Source organism: Neophocaena asiaeorientalis, unplaced genomic scaffold, assembly GCF_003031525.2.
Source record: "Neophocaena asiaeorientalis asiaeorientalis breed wild unplaced genomic scaffold, Neophocaena_asiaeorientalis_V1.1 scaffold102, whole genome shotgun sequence".
Lineage (NCBI taxonomy): Eukaryota > Metazoa > Chordata > Mammalia > Artiodactyla > Phocoenidae > Neophocaena > Neophocaena asiaeorientalis.
In genome coordinates this window covers 5,464,085-5,479,533 of record NW_020175078.1, presented here as the reverse complement: position 1 = coordinate 5,479,533, position 15,449 = coordinate 5,464,085, and the positions used below count along the sequence as shown (strand labels likewise).

General features: G+C 44.2%; 1 protein-coding gene across 1 annotated transcript in view; it reads left to right on the top strand.

The window, feature by feature from the left end:
* Positions 1 to 14,030: 14,030 nt before the first annotated feature.
* MGAT5 (alpha-1,6-mannosylglycoprotein 6-beta-N-acetylglucosaminyltransferase) overlaps positions 14,031 to 15,449 on the top strand; it is a 360,006-nt gene continuing 358,587 nt past the window's right edge. Inside the window, exon 1 of the mRNA XM_024764088.1 lies at positions 14,031 to 14,087. The gene's annotated coding sequence lies outside the window, so the exon portion shown is untranslated. The remainder of the gene's footprint in view (positions 14,088 to 15,449) is intronic.

Here is a 15,449-nt window from a genome sequence, read left to right as displayed (position 1 = left end):
GGAAGCCCACAGGGTTTCTTTTTGAGGTGATGCAAATGTTCTGGAATTAGTGGTGATGGCTGCACAGCACTGTGATTGTACTAAAACCCACTGCATTGTACACAAATTGGTGGATGGTATGGTTATGTCAAATATACTACAGGAAAGCTATTAAAAAATATCCTTACCTGCATCATCCCCCTTCTCTTTATGACCACTAGGTGATTAGCTGTGGTGAGTTTTAAATATGCCTACAAATCTTTGATACTCTTGCATTCAAGAGATGGAGCTTAATTACCCACTCCTGGAGTATGGCCTGGACTTAGTGACTATATCCCAAGGAATGGGGTACGCCAGAAGTGAGAGAGCATAACTTCTGAGACTGGGTCATAAAAGGCATTGTAGCTTCCTCCTTGCTCTCGCTCTTGGATCACTCACGCTTGAGGGGAAACCAGAAGCCATGTTGTGAGGATACTCATACAGCCCCGAGAGAAGTATGTGTGGTAAGGAACTGAGCCCTCCTGGCGAGAGCCACATGAGTGAGCCATCCTGGAAGCATGCAAGGCTTCATATGACTTCAGCTCCAGCCCAAATCTCACCCACATTCTCATGAGAGACCCTGAGCCAGAACTGCCAGCTAAGCCATTCCCAAATGTCTGACCCACACAAACTGTGAGATAATTTTTACTTGGTCTTAAGCCACTGAGTTTTGGGATAATCCATCTTATAGGAATAGGTGACATTAGATACAGAAGAATATATTTTTAGATAATTCATTAGATTATATTGGCTAACCATTAGCCAATCTGAGCTAAAATTTGGACAAACACTGTTGGCTTAATGCTTTATCCTCCCTAAATAACAGCTTTCTATTTTAACAGAAGAACCCTGAAGACCCAGTGCCCCAAATCAAAAGCACTGTGACAATGGAGCCCATTTCAGGCTTGGTGGCAGGCCTGTAGGGAGGTTCTTTTTGGTCTAGGGCTGGGGAGTTGATGTGACTTTCTAATCATTCCATGCAGCCCTCTGCCTGTTCTTACCAGGGGCATCTCTACCCATTCCTCAGGAGGCCCAGAGAGACAATTCCTGTCAGAGGCAACGTGGGCAGGGACTCAATAATGCTACCACTGTCCAAGTGACAGGAAAATGCCCCTCTCTCTCCAGGGCTCTCATGCCCCTTTCTTTTCAAGGCATCGCTCTTTTGATTGTATCTCGTCTCCCGTGAATAAAGGTCAGGCGTTCTCTCCTCTATCTCCTTCACTGAGGGGGTCTTTCCATTCCAGGTAAGTTCTGTCTTTGCTGCCTGCTGACATTTTCTCTCTCTCTCTCTTTTTTTTTTTCTTCATTTCTTCTGTCTCCTCTGACATTCATTGCTGCTACAGTCCTTTGGAAATCCTGGAATTCCACTCACAATGGATGAAAAGCTGGGGATTGGAGTGGAAAAGGCCTGGAGTCCACAGCAATTATTTCAGTGCTTTTGTGTTTACCTGAAACAGAAAGGTGCCTGCACACACACAGCACACCACCACCAAAGCAACAAAGGGCAGTGTGAGGGCTCATCCAAGAACCCCTTGCCACGTTCAGACCTGGGAGGGGGCTGACTGATTCGAGCCCACATCCTTCCTCCTCCCACCCAGACTGAGTGTTATTATGGGGTAACAGAAACCAAACCCGTTCAGAGAGGGTTAATAATAACCTCACCGGCACACAGGATCTCCTTCGCTATCATCTCTACCTTCCTGTGTTCCTTCTCCCCATTTACTTTGCCTGTGTCCAAGGAGTTCCTCTATCTTTCACCAATCGTATCAACAATTGCTTAGTATCCTGGTATTAACTCCAAGTTTACAGTTTTGTGGTTTCATTGCTATACCTCTTTTGGAAACCAGGAACCATATCATAGTCCCAGGATTCCCGTATTGGGCTCTGGGGTGCCTCAGAGCACATAGGGAACTCTCAGGGGAACCCGGGATAGTTTACATTTTTTGAGGGAAAGGCAGCAGTCCTCGACATTGAGGGACGCCAGCCTGAGAAAGCTCACAGTTCAGCATTCCACCCAACTCGTTCTTTTTGATAACATTATGACTTTGCCAAGCTGGATTTCGGGTGGTATCGATGATGAAAAGGAAATATCACCCAAATTCAAGGTGAAGCAGAAAATGAGGTGGCAGAGTCCAACCTGATTTCCAGTTTTGAGAAACTGTGCCATGTCCAACAGGTACATGTATCCTGTTCATAATTAATCGTGATCTTTTAAGAATAGAACGGAAACATGCATTTTTCTTTTATGTGTATTTTTTTGAGCGGCAATAATTGTTAGGACATAAATGCCTATTCAACTGCTTAAACCCAGCTACTTAATACTTGGAATTGTTAGATATTTCTTTTGGCCTCAGGGCACCATGAAAAAGTAACTCACATGCTGAGAGAGCAGGGAAGTGAGAAAGTTTGGGAATCTGTGATGAGTTTCATCGTGACCTGCCCTGGCCCGATCCATCTCTGACATTCCCCAGCTCCCCCGGAGAGCACTGGCTGCCATTCCCCAGACTTGCCACGCTTCCTGCCTCCAGGACTTTACACATGACCTTCTCTCTGTGGGAATGGCCCTCTCCTCCCTCCTGTCTTCAATGTATCCTCTCACTTCCCCTGTATTTGCAACAATAAGAGCACCTATCACATTGCATCGCATTTTCTTGCCTGCATATTTGTTTTCCCACTAGACAGTGAGTTCTTGAGGGCAAAGAACAGATCTTGCCCACCCAGCATTGGTTGATGGAAGGAAAAGGGGTAAGTATGTTACTGGAAACTTTGTTGAGAATCCTGCTGGCTAGACACTGCCTCTTACCCTCTCCTCCACAGACATTACTATTATCACTAACCTTAGCTGCATTGTCTGTACTGCAAGTACAGAGGACAACCATGGATCAACTGGCCTTCCTTCCCTCTGAACATATTCCTTTGATAGAAGGTTTTCTATGGACTAGGACATGGAGATTTTGCTTGGGATTCTCTGGCCTCATTTTAGGATATGTATGTGCTGGGGCTGCACCAGGGATGGGGGTTCTAGAATGGAATGCCAGGCCAGGCATATCTGGTTGTAAGCAACAGAGATTCCAGATCCCTCAAGGAAGGAAGAAAGTTTGTTTGTTTGCTTGTTTTGTTGTTGTTTTGTTTTTCGGTTTGGTTTGGTTGGAATCGTAGTCTCATGTTTGTTCTTATGTTAGCCCAGGAACAGCAACAGTACCAGGATCCTGAGGCAACTGGGCTTCCAGAGTCAGGAGCTCAGGGTTTGCTCTGAATCCAAAGCAACACCAGTGCCTAGATCATGCTGAGCCTTACTCTGGGTCTCCATCATCAGTGTGACAAGGTTTCTTTCTCCTCTCTCCAAGCCTGTCTCTACTGTGCTCACGTTGCCAACTCACCACCTTTCTGCTTTCAGCTGCATTTCAAAGTCCAAAGAGAGGAAATCTGATTGGTCCAGCTGATCAGTGAAGTCTCTGTTTGAACAGAGATTTTGCAGAGCCTGTAACCTGGTTGTGCTTAGATCAGGTGTCTACTTCTTATCCTATCTGCCGAGGTTAGGAGGAAAAGAGGCTCAGAGGGCACCAGCATGATGACTCACTGGAAGGAGGTCCTTAAGGGAGCTGCGAGTGCAACAAATAGCCTGAGAATTTACCTCTTTGGTCCATGGGGTCTTTCCAGTTGTGTAGCATTAACTAGTTGTTTTCTCAACAACATTGTTTGTTTCAGGATTTGTATTCAGCATCCTGTAATTGTCAGTTATGGTCTATGCCCTGATAACGCTCAGACACCCCGCCACGGAGTCGTCATTATCAAGAACAATCATTTAATGTTTAACATACTAACAAGGTGACTCTGTTTCCTTGAGCAAATCTCTTTCTCTCTTGGGCACTCAGTTGAATTACCTGTGAAGGTGGGCATAAATAGGCCTTACCTGCCCAAAGAGAGGGCAGAGGCCGGCTCACCTCTTAAGGTACTCTCTCACACCAAGAGTCCAGGACTCTACAGTGATTTATGAATTTGAAGTTTCAGGCCACTGAAGCGGGATCTGTATGCAAGATAAATGGATCGATAAGGTGGGAAAAGAACTTCTTAATTTGAGCAATGAAACTCATTAAACAAAGGAAACCCTTTTAATTGGTATGTCTGAATAATTGAGGACTCAGTTCTTTGTCCTTGGCCTGAAAAGGTAGGTATTTTGCATGAATGTAGACCAGGCCTGAGTCTTCACTGAGACCCTTGCAGGATCCAGGCACACTGCCAAGGCTGACTTTGAACCTGAATAATGAACTTTTCCATACCTCTCCGCTGAGACTGTGGTCTAAACCACATAATGGTCCTTGCCACTGTGTTCTTTGATGTTTTGCATTGTTTACCCATGAACTTCACTTTCTTCTGAACTACTCTCTCTTAGACCTACTTCTCCCTTTTGCAGCTTTTAAGCCCTGTCCTGACTGGCTCTTTGGACTACACTTGTGTGCATATTTAAGCCAAGTCCGAAAAGTAAATCACCATCTTTGGACCCTGCTTGATCTTCTAACTCTCTCTCCATCCCTTACACCCAAGCTTCAGGAAAAAGTGATCTGACCTGTTTTAGCCAGGGTGACTAGGAGTCACCTAATCTCCGTCTAGGACACACCCTCTTTGGGTCTGAAGTACCCGATCCAGTCCATAGCCTCTAACCTCAACCTCATCCTCCTCCCTCCTCTCTGGTACCACTGGTTCCCAAAGTTCCCTGGGAGGTCTCATTCAAACAAAGCTTGTGGGGCTCCAACTTGGAGTTTCTGACTTAGTAGATCTGGTTTGGGGCTCTAGAAAATGCCTTTCTCACAAGGTTCCTGGTGATGCCAAAGCTGCTGATCTTCAGACCAAGTGTTGAGAAACGTTACTGGTGACGATTTTGCTCCCCTCTGCAATCCCACTCTGACCTTTGGCAATGTCTTAAGACACTTTTGGTTGTCATAACTCGGGAGAGGCAGGATGTGGTACTGGAATCTAGTGGGTAAAGACCTGTGATGATGCCAAACATCCTAAAATGTCTGGGACAGCTACACGCTTCCTCCTAACAATTGTCTGGCTAAAAATATCCATGGTGCTGAGGAAGCCTTGAGAAACGCTGCTCTAGAGACTGTCTGTGGCTGGCTAGTTTCTGATCACTCCCTCTCTACTCATCCAATCCATCACTGCAGCCCTTTGGGTCCACCTCCTATATATGTCTCATCTGTCTTTGCCTCTTTTTTTTTTTTTTTTTGGCCCATGCGGCAACATGCGTGAGCTTATTTCCCGGACCAGGGATCGAACCCACACCCCTTGCAGTGGAAGCATGGTGTCAACCACTGGACCATCAGGGAAGTGTCTGTCTTTGCCTCTTCATTTCTGCCATCCCTCCTTATTTCAGACTCATCATCTCCCATATGGATTACTTACTGCAGTAGCTTCTTGTTTTGTGATCAATATTTTATTGTGTATATTTCCTAGTAAGTTTTTTTTTTTTCTTTTTTTGCAGTACGCGGGCCTCTCACTGTTGTGGCCTCTCGCCCACGGCATGTGGGATCTTCCCAGACTGGGGCACGAACCCGTGTCCCCTGCATTGGCAGGCAGACTCTCAAGCACTGCGCCACCAGGGAAGCCCCCCTAGTAAGTTTTTTAATACAGTTTTTAAAGGTTACACTCCACGCACAGTTATTACAAAATATTGGGTATATTCCCCATGTTGTACAGTACATTCGTGTAGCCTATCTTTCACTCAATAGTTTGTACCTTCCATTCCTCCACCTCTATATTTCTCCTCCCCACCCCTCCGCTGTAACCACTAGTTTGTTCTCTATATCTGTGTGTCTGCTTCTTTTTTGTTATATTCACTAGTTTGTTTATTTTTTAGGTACCACATATAAGTGATATCATACAGTATTTGTCTTTCTCTGTCTGACTTATTTCACTTAGCATAATGCCCTCCGATTCCATCCATGGTGCTGTAAATGGTGAAATTTCGATCCTTTGAAATTTCCATTCTTTTCAAAGTTTTTTTTTCAATCTTCCGATTGAAAGTTACAGATATTTCAAAGAACAGGGAGTGCTGAATGAGTAAAGCACCACACTGGAACCCTAAACCAATTTTTGCCCTGCTCTCTGACCTTGAGCGAGTTTGATCACCACTCTGGATCTTAGTTTTTTATCCTTAAAATAAGAGATTAGATAACTTCTAAAGTCCCTTCTTACTCAAATATTCTGATATTATGTAGTGGAGTAGGGGGAATTCATCCGAAGAATTACCCTCTTTTTCTCTATAAAAGAGATCTTGTTCACAAAGACCCTACCATACTCAGCAGAATTATCCCTTTAACACCAGCTGTTTTTTTGTCCTAAATAAATGGAGAAGTCACAGAGGAGAAAACAGTGCAGAGAGAAAGTCTCCAGAAATAGCCTTTCTTTTCAAGCTGGAGTCAGGAAGGAACCTGAAGCAGACTGGAGATGTCTACTTTGCTTTTGGGAGATGCCAAAGTTGTCTCTTCAATCAAAGAGGAATTTAAGAGGAGCACAAAAATTCTTCAGTGTTCTCTGAGCTGCTCTCTGGCCCGGGCCCAGGAAACATTGTTATTGTAACTGAGACATCGGGACATTTGGCAGTGTTATGTTCTTATTTGGCCCAGTGCAGCTCTTTATTTATTAAAGCCTCGGGGCCCTTCAGGCCATGGTTCAGTGTATTAATTTATGTAGTGTGCCTCCCTAGAGAGAAGAACAATTTGAATACCCCCAGCTTCACTGTGACCCAGTTTGCCAGCAAGATATTAACTCTGAAGCTTTTTCTTTTCTCTTCTTTCTTATTATGGCTATAAAAGTTATGTGAGACCCGCACTCGGTAAAAAAATCAAGATCGAACATCCCACCCTTCCCATTTCAAATGCCCCTCTCTTTCTTCACTATCCCAATGTGAATTGGACTCCCATTTTAATTCAATCAGTTGTACATTAATTCAACAAACCCAGTATTTCTCGAGGGCTAATTATATGCAAGCCATAGGTTAGTTAACCTTGGTTTTCTTCAGTTGTAAAGTGATGCTAATAGCACCCATTTCAGAGGCATTGTGTGATTTAATAGATGTAAATCCCCAAGAATGACGTCTGGTGTATAGAATGAGCTCTGATGACTGCTAGACCTTCCATTGTTACTGTTATTTTTTAGGCTTTCCTTGGCTAAGTGTAGCTTTCTGGGAGCACCGACACAAGTGGACCTCGTGTGCTCCCCTACAGGAGCGGCTCAATGGCACCAATCTAGTTGGAAGTTGTGAGGGTGAGTAAGGGAGGTGTTGACTTGATACTGCATCTGCATAGCTATTTAAGCCAGGGTGACTAGTCAACTGATCAAATCAAACAGTGAGGTTTTGGAGACTGAGGTGTGGGTAAAGTCCTGCCAATGCCACCCTCATTGTGTGTGTAAGGGGTGGGGTGGAGGGGCGTAGGAAGCAAACTCTGACTAAGGGCTGTGGAGATGGTTTGCACCATATGACTCCAGGAAGGTTCCTTTTACATCAGTATCTCCCCACAGTGCCCCGTTTAAACTTCTGCTACAGTGAAAGTGGGAAGCTCAGTAAAATGGACAAGGAGAAACACCAAGGCCCTAAATATGTCTGAGGCTTGGAATGCACAGAAAGTCGTAAAGCAAAAGCAAAACGTTGAGTATGTTTATCCAGACATACGATGTGTTTCATAAAATATGGGAAATTCAAAGAAGAACAACATCTCAGCCTCCTCATAAGGATGGATACTCAAAAGTAGCTTTTAAGATTCTTGTCTGACACAGAGATTGTTCCAACCTTCATAGCAATGCCAACTGGATTTACTTCTACTTCCCAGCCCAGGTGAGCTGGTGAATTTTTCTGGAGCATAAGGTCTCTCCAACTGCTGTGCAAGGGCCTGCTGGCTGCAGACAAGGGCCACCAGCATGGTTCAAAGCCAATTCTATCTCCCATCTCACTCAAGAATGACACTGCTTGGGGGCTTTCTCTGTGGCGCAGTGGTTAAGAATCCGCCTGCTAATGCAGGGGACAGGGGTTCGAGCCCTGGTCCGGGAAGATCCCACATGCCGGGGAGGAGTTAAGCCCATGCACCACAACTATTGAGCCTGTGCTCTAGAGCCCGCGAACCACAACTACTGAGCCCAAGTGCTTAGAGCCCGTGCTCCGCTACAAGAGAAGCCACCGCAGTGAGAAGCCCGCGTGCCACAACGAAGAGTAGCCCCCGCTCGCCACAACTAGAGAAAGCCCGCGCGCAGCAACGAAGACCCAACACAGCCCAAAATAAATTAAATAAATAAATTTTTAAAAAAAGAATGACATTGTTCAGGAGCTGGCATGGTCTGAGAGAAGGGCTGCAGGGACCACCACCATCTTTTGAAGTTATCCAGACAAAACACCCATTCTCTTCTTATTATCAACATGCATTATAACTTGTAGCCTGAAGCATTAGGATGAACTACCCCCACACACACACTGCCCCCCAGCTCCTGCAGCTGGACAGAGGACAAAGAAAAACACAGAAACCTGAACACGCATGGCAGAAACAGCCACAGAAAAATGCCTGTTTCCAAATTAATGTGGGTAATGTTACCATTTGCTTTGCTGCCATGTCAAACTTCGCTTCTGGGGCAAAAATGTTTTGCACAGATAGACTGTTAGTACTGCGGGGAGTTGAAGTTTACTCAATCACTATGCGAGCCATGGCCTTCAGAGCTTTTGACCATGACCCAAGTGTAAAAACTACCATTTCTATTATGACTCAAGGCACACATCCAGAACTGAAGCAAGATCTCCATGGTGTAAATACTCCACCAAGGCTCATTACTACTTGTCACCTGATGTCACTGAATCACTGAATGTGGAGTTGGGAAGAGATGTACTCAATCTGCTCTCAGCACGCGATGGCTACACACACACAACAGCAACATCAGTTAAGACTGCCAGATTAGGGTTGCAAAGAACTCTTTGGGAAATGCTTTCTAATTTGCAAAGTTTGTAAAACAAGGAAAAGAGTCAATGTACATTACCTGAAGGTGTTCTTTTTTTTTTTTTTCGGTATGCGGGCCTCTTACTGTTGTGGCCTCTCCCGCTGAGGAGCACAGGCTCCGGATGCGCAGGCTCAACGGCCATGGCTCACGGGCCCAGCCACTCCGTGGCATGTGGGATCTTCCCGGACCGGGGAACGAACCCGTGTCCCCTGCATCGGCAGACGGACTCTCAACCACTGCGCCACCAGGGAAGCCCTGAAGGTGTTCTTTACAGAATTTTTAGGCCTTTAGGAAACCAGTTTCAGTAAATACCCTCCCTCATAATTTAATCTGTTGGGGGATGCTCCAAGAAAGGTGGTCCCTCTGGTTTAAATCACTGCCTTCTCCAATTTTTCTCTGATTCCTCTTTGCTTCGGCCCACATGACATTTTCTTTGGAAGCAGTTTTTACAAAGCACTAAAAAAATTGTTTGATACTCTATAAAATGAAGTCTGTGTGTGTATGTGTGTGCGTGTGTTAAAACGCACGACTATAGGTATTCTGAACAATTGGATGGGCATTGGTAGTTTTTCCTTAGGCCTTAAAGTTATTGTGGAAACAAAAGAATTGTATTTGCTGCTTAACGAATCACCCTGCGGTCAATGGCATTTAACAATAAGCATTTATTTCTCACATTTGAGGGTTAGCTGCAGAAACTGTCCACTCTTAACTGGGCTTATTCTTTTGTCTGTGGAGCAGCTGGAGGCTCCACTCTAAGCTGAGTTTGGCTGGGGCAGCCTTGCTCCACACATCCCTCATCTATCTCATGGGGCCACTGGGCTAAACTGATGGAAACATTCCTTCTCATAGCAATGGCAAGAGCTCAAAGACAGTAGAAAATGTGAAAGACCATTTGAGGGCATCACTTGCCTCTTTCTATTAGCCAAAGCAAGTCACAGGGCCAAGCTCAGAGTCCACGGGTGAAGAGGACACCCCCCTCCCAGAGAGAGGGCACTGCCCAGTTCCAAGGAGGGGTGAAGAACTGAGGCCTGGGATAGGCTGAAAAAAGCAACACAGACATGTTACATCCTAGTCTCTGCAACCTTTGAATATTACCTCATATGGCAAAAGGGACTTTACAGATGTGATTAAGGATTTTGAGATGGAGAGATTATCCTGGATTTTCTGGATTTGCCCAATGTAACCTCAAGGGTCCAATGTAAGAGTGAGGTAAGAGATTAGAGTTAGAAGAAGGATGAGGTACAATGGTAGCAGAGGGAGGAAAGGAGCCAAGGACGGAAGACAACTTCCAGAAGTTGGAAGGGGCAAGGAAACAGAATGTCCTCTAAAGCCTCCAGAAGAAATGCAGCCCTGTCAACACCTTGATTTTAGACTTCTAACCTCGAAATTGTAAGAGAATAAATTTGTGTTGTATTAAGCCACTACGTTTGGGTAATTCGTTAGATCAGCAATTGAAAACCAGTACAGATTTTGTTGGTATCTGGGTGTGAGGTGCTGCTGTAACAAATACCTAAAAATGTGGAAGTGACTTTGGAATTGGATAATTGGTGGATTATGGAAGAAGTTTAAGATTGCCTTGAATACACTGTTAGTAGAAATATAGATATTAAAGACTGCTGGTGAGGGCTTGGGAGGAAATGAGGAATATGTTATTAGAAATTGGAGGAAAGAGGATTCTTGCTATCCAGTGGCAGAAAGGTTAGGTGAATTGTGTCCTCTATTTACACGGAAAGAAGAATTTGGCAGTGATGAACTTAGATATTTAACTGAAGAGATTTCCAAGCAAAGTGGTGAAGGTGTCACATGGCTTATTCTTATTGCTTGTAGTAAAATGCAAGAAGAAAGAGATAAATTGATAAAAGTACCATTAGGCAAATAGAACCAGGACTAAGTGACTTTTGGAAATTCTCAGCCTGTCCAGATTTTGGCTAAAAGTAGGAGATTTACTGTCAGGAAAGCACGCGCTGGAGAGAAAGCCAAGGATGCCGCTGCACAGTTTTTTGCTAGAGCCTGGGAATAATGTATGTCTATTTCAGTATTTGTCTTTGACGAGATTACGCATGTGGCTCATCAAGCTCCTCAGCCAGCCACCTCATAGATTTATCCGGGGAAAGTCTGCGCAGAAACCTCTTGTCTGATGGAGGAAATGTCTGTGATGCGGGACTGTTGAACTGCTAATATTCGAAGAGATTCTGAACTTTGAGTTGATGCTGTAATGAGTTGAGATGTTGGGGCGTGTTGGAAAAGGGTGAATGTATTTTGATGAGGGATGCATGTAAACCTTTGGGGTCCAGGAGGCAGACTGTGGTGAGCTGAGTAAGTAAGGATCCTCCAAAGATGTTCACAGCCTAATCTCTGGAACCTGTGACTCTTACGTTATATGGCAAAAGGGACTTTGCGGCTATGACTATTAAGGATCTTTAGGTGGGATGATCATCCTGTATTATCTAAATGGTCCCTAAATATAATCACAGGGTTCTTCTAAGACAGAGGTAGTGAGAAAGTGATGGGATGACAGAAGCAGAGATTGGAGTTGCGTAGCCAGTGGCTAAGGGACGCTGCGGCCTCTAGAAGCTAGAAGAAGCAAGGAATAGATTCTCTCTTAGATCCTCCAGAAGGAACCAACTCTGCTGACACCTTGATTTTATCCCCTTAATACTCGTTTTGAACTTCTGACCTCCAGGACTGTATATGATAATACCTTTGTATTATTTTAAGCCACCAAATTTGTGGTAATTTGTTACAGCAGCAACTGGAAACTAATAAAGCACCATTAATACAATCATATATAGGGAAAAACCTAACTCCCCTGTTTTTACATATAATGTCATCTTAAGCATTATGATTATTTGGCTTGAACCCGTATCCCCTGCATTAGCAGGCGGACTCTCAACCACTGCACCACCAGGGAAGCCCTCAAGTGTGATTTGACTTCATACTGGGACCAACTTGTCTTCCAAGAGAAGGCATCTTTCCTTTAAAAATGCAAGTGACTAATAGGATCTGAAATACAGAAACTTCCTTTATAAGCAAAGGAAACTAAAGAGTTTAAGTTTAAAAGTTAAAGTTAAAAATTATCTGTGATGGAACAACAATCATTAATGTAGGAGTGTTAGGAGTCACTCAGGACTACATAGTGGATAATTCCCAAGCATTAAAGGTAGATCAGGTCCTGGGCAGGAAAAAATTCATTTGTTTATTTTACAGAGAGCTGCTCCAAGACTGAATCACATGGGTCTCAGCTTTACAAGATTTACATACACAATTGTTATTTTGCTGCTTATAATTTTCAATTTGAATAGGTCAGGAAATGTAGTTTATCTGTAGTAACTTAAGTATCCCCTTTAGTTTTAGCTTATTTTTTTTTTTTTTTGTGGTATGCGGGCCCCTCACTGCTGTGGCCTCTCCCGCCGCGGAGCACAGGCTCCGGACGTGCAGGCTCAGCAGCCATGGCTCACGGGCCCAGGTGCTCCGCGGCATGTGGGATTTTCCCGGACCGGGGCACGAACCCGTGTCGCCTGCATCGGCAGGTGGACTCTCAACCACTGCGCCACCAGGGAAGCCCTCCCCTTTAGTCTTTAGTGTGCTTTTCATAGTGGTTTCTTTTTTTTTTTTCAGTGTTCATTTTATTTTTTATTTTTTAAACATCTTTATTGGAGTATAATTGCTTTACAATGGTGTGTTAGTTTCTGCTTTATAACAGAGTGAATCAGCTATACATATACATATATCCCCATATTTTCAGAGTGGTTTCTGATCTTCATTTCTTCCTGGGGTAGGCAACACAGCATAGGAGAAAGATTCTGGGCTCTGGAGTCCAGAAAACTTTCCATTTAATCCTGACTGAATCTACTGAGTCGTGCCTTCTGGTGGACATGTTACCTAACTTTTCAGAGTCTTGTCTTCTTCTTCTATAAAATGGGTATAGTAAAATCTGTTCCATGAGTTGTTATAAAGATTAACATAATTCACATAGAACTTGATAAGTGATGCTGAGAAACAATGGACTTGGCTGTGTGGACAGAGTTGTGTTTTCTAAGTTTATAACTGAGCAATTATCTGAAATATGGTACATGGGACAAACATGGAAAGAAATGAAGAACACTTAGTAACACCAGCAGACACTGTTGCATTTTTGTGAATTAATCCCAAACATCTTTCTTCCTTGAACCTAACATTATTGTTCACAAGTGATGGAAGTGCTGAAAATGAGTCACTGTTCACCAGGTAAGCCTGGCCTTGACCTTCAGCTGCCAGGGCTTTCACTATTTTAACCCCACTGTATTATTTCCTTCCTCTGTAATTTTGTAATCAGTTCTGTCTTGATAGGACGTGATGAAATATACAACTCTATCCTAGTAAGCATCTTTACTTCTATTCTACAAGCAGTGTCCTTTAGCAATTATTATAATTTACAAACTTAACTCTGTAAGAAAAACAATTGGGATAGTATAATTTCCCTCAAAGGCATTGCAAGTACATTATTCATACAAATAAATAGAATCTATGTAATACAAATATATATTATATAAATATATATGATGTGTGTACATATGAATATCACATCCTTATACTTTATTTCTCTATATACACAGAGTTTTGTATAAAAAATATCCTGAAATGATAACCATCTGTAATATCCTCTATAGCAGTGGGTCCGCAGAGTTTAAATGATTGATGTCTTTCAGAAATCTCTAGGCAACCAGGTGGTACAATTATTAACCACCCGCAGGAACTTGGCTTCAAAGCGAATCTATTAGGATCAGAATCTGTACCATCCATATCCAAAGCACAGAAAGTCCTGGCCACCAGATGTCACCATTCTTCTATTTCCCTCCCAGTGCCCAAAGAGGGAGAGAGATGTTATTTTTCTTCCAAGGGACTGAGGGAAATACGTGCCTCCCAACATTCCTGGCATTTCACATAAAAGTCTTATTAAGAGGAATCATCCTGTCCATGCACATCTCCTTGCGGTTCTTGATTGTTACCTGGACACTTCGTGACAGCTGAGGATATAAGTGGCTGATAATTTGGGGCTCATCTGGTCAGGAATTGTTAGAGCCATTGCCTCCAGCTTGGAGTTAAAGGTAGGACTGACCTAATGTGCCTAGAGCCTAGAGTAACTCCATGGAAGAGGTGCTACAGGGTGTGTTCTACTAAGATCCTGGAGACGGGAGACTTCCCCAACCAGCTGGGTGGCCCTGAGAGCTTACTTACAAAGTGAAGGACTTGGACTAAGTCATTTCTAGGGTCTAAGAATTCCATGATCTTCAGGTTTTAAACGCCTCTGCTGGGAAGGGTGGGCAGCAGAGTAGGGTGATCTGAGTTTAAGAAAGAAGACCCCAGGGGGGACAGTGAAATGGGGGTGGAGAAATTCTGCAGGGAAGGTAAGGGAAATTTGAACATAAACCTTCATACAGTGACTTGATGTAGTGACTGGTTACAGGGCTTGGAACTTGATGGGGTTATGAACCTTGTAATTTCCACCCCTAGGTAATTCACCAGGTCACTCTCATTCCATTCCAGATACTATACTTAACAAGGATCTGTAATGCTTAGCGTTGTACAGCATTCTCTCTCCTGGGGCTTGGTTGGATTTAATATGTGGTGTCAGTCAATGTTCTTTGTGGTGCCTTCAGGGCATGGGATGTGTTTTCTTTCTTTCTGAATTTACAACAGTACAGTGTTCAGCTAGCCAGTCCAGAGTGTTCATAAAATCCGGGGGCGGGAGTGGGAAAGAGAAAAAGAAATGGAATTCATTTGTTGAGTGCCTACTATGTGCCAGGTATTGCTAAGTACTTTACATATATTTTATTTCATCTTCAGAATAACCTCAAGAAGACCCATTTATTATGTTCGTAGATAAAGAAGTTGAATTCAAATGGTTAAGTGGGTTGCTCAAGGTCACAGCAACCAAGTGGCGGAAACATATACTGCTTCATAAAGCCCATTCTACAAAGATGGAAACTGAGGCTCAGGGCATTGATTCAAGCTGCCCGTCCGGTCCGGTAGATGGTTGAGTCCATAATCTCCCGTCACTGGGCTTAACTGCTGGAAGGCCCCTGGTGCTGAGAGGCCTGGACTGCACCTCTCTGGAGGATGCATTGTCACATCAGCATTTGCACATTTGCCCCTGACCTTGCTTGAATAGTATTTGTGGCCGCGAAGTGTCTCCCTTGCTGCCTTCGGGTTGCGGAATTGAGAGGTTGGTAAAGTCCTCTCCGACAGGGTTGGTAGTTTGCAGACGGCCCCTGAGAGGCTGGGGCGTTCCGAATTGGCTGAGAGCTCCGCGGGGAGGGCGGGGAGTTTGCCGAACGTCCCCGGCCGGAATCCCTGCCTTAGAGAGCTGCGAGCCCAGAAGCGGGGAGAAGTTGGTGAGGTCGGGAGGGGAGGGTAGGAAGAATTTGAAGCCAGACCCCTCGCCCTGGTCAGCTGAGCCCCCGAGGAGC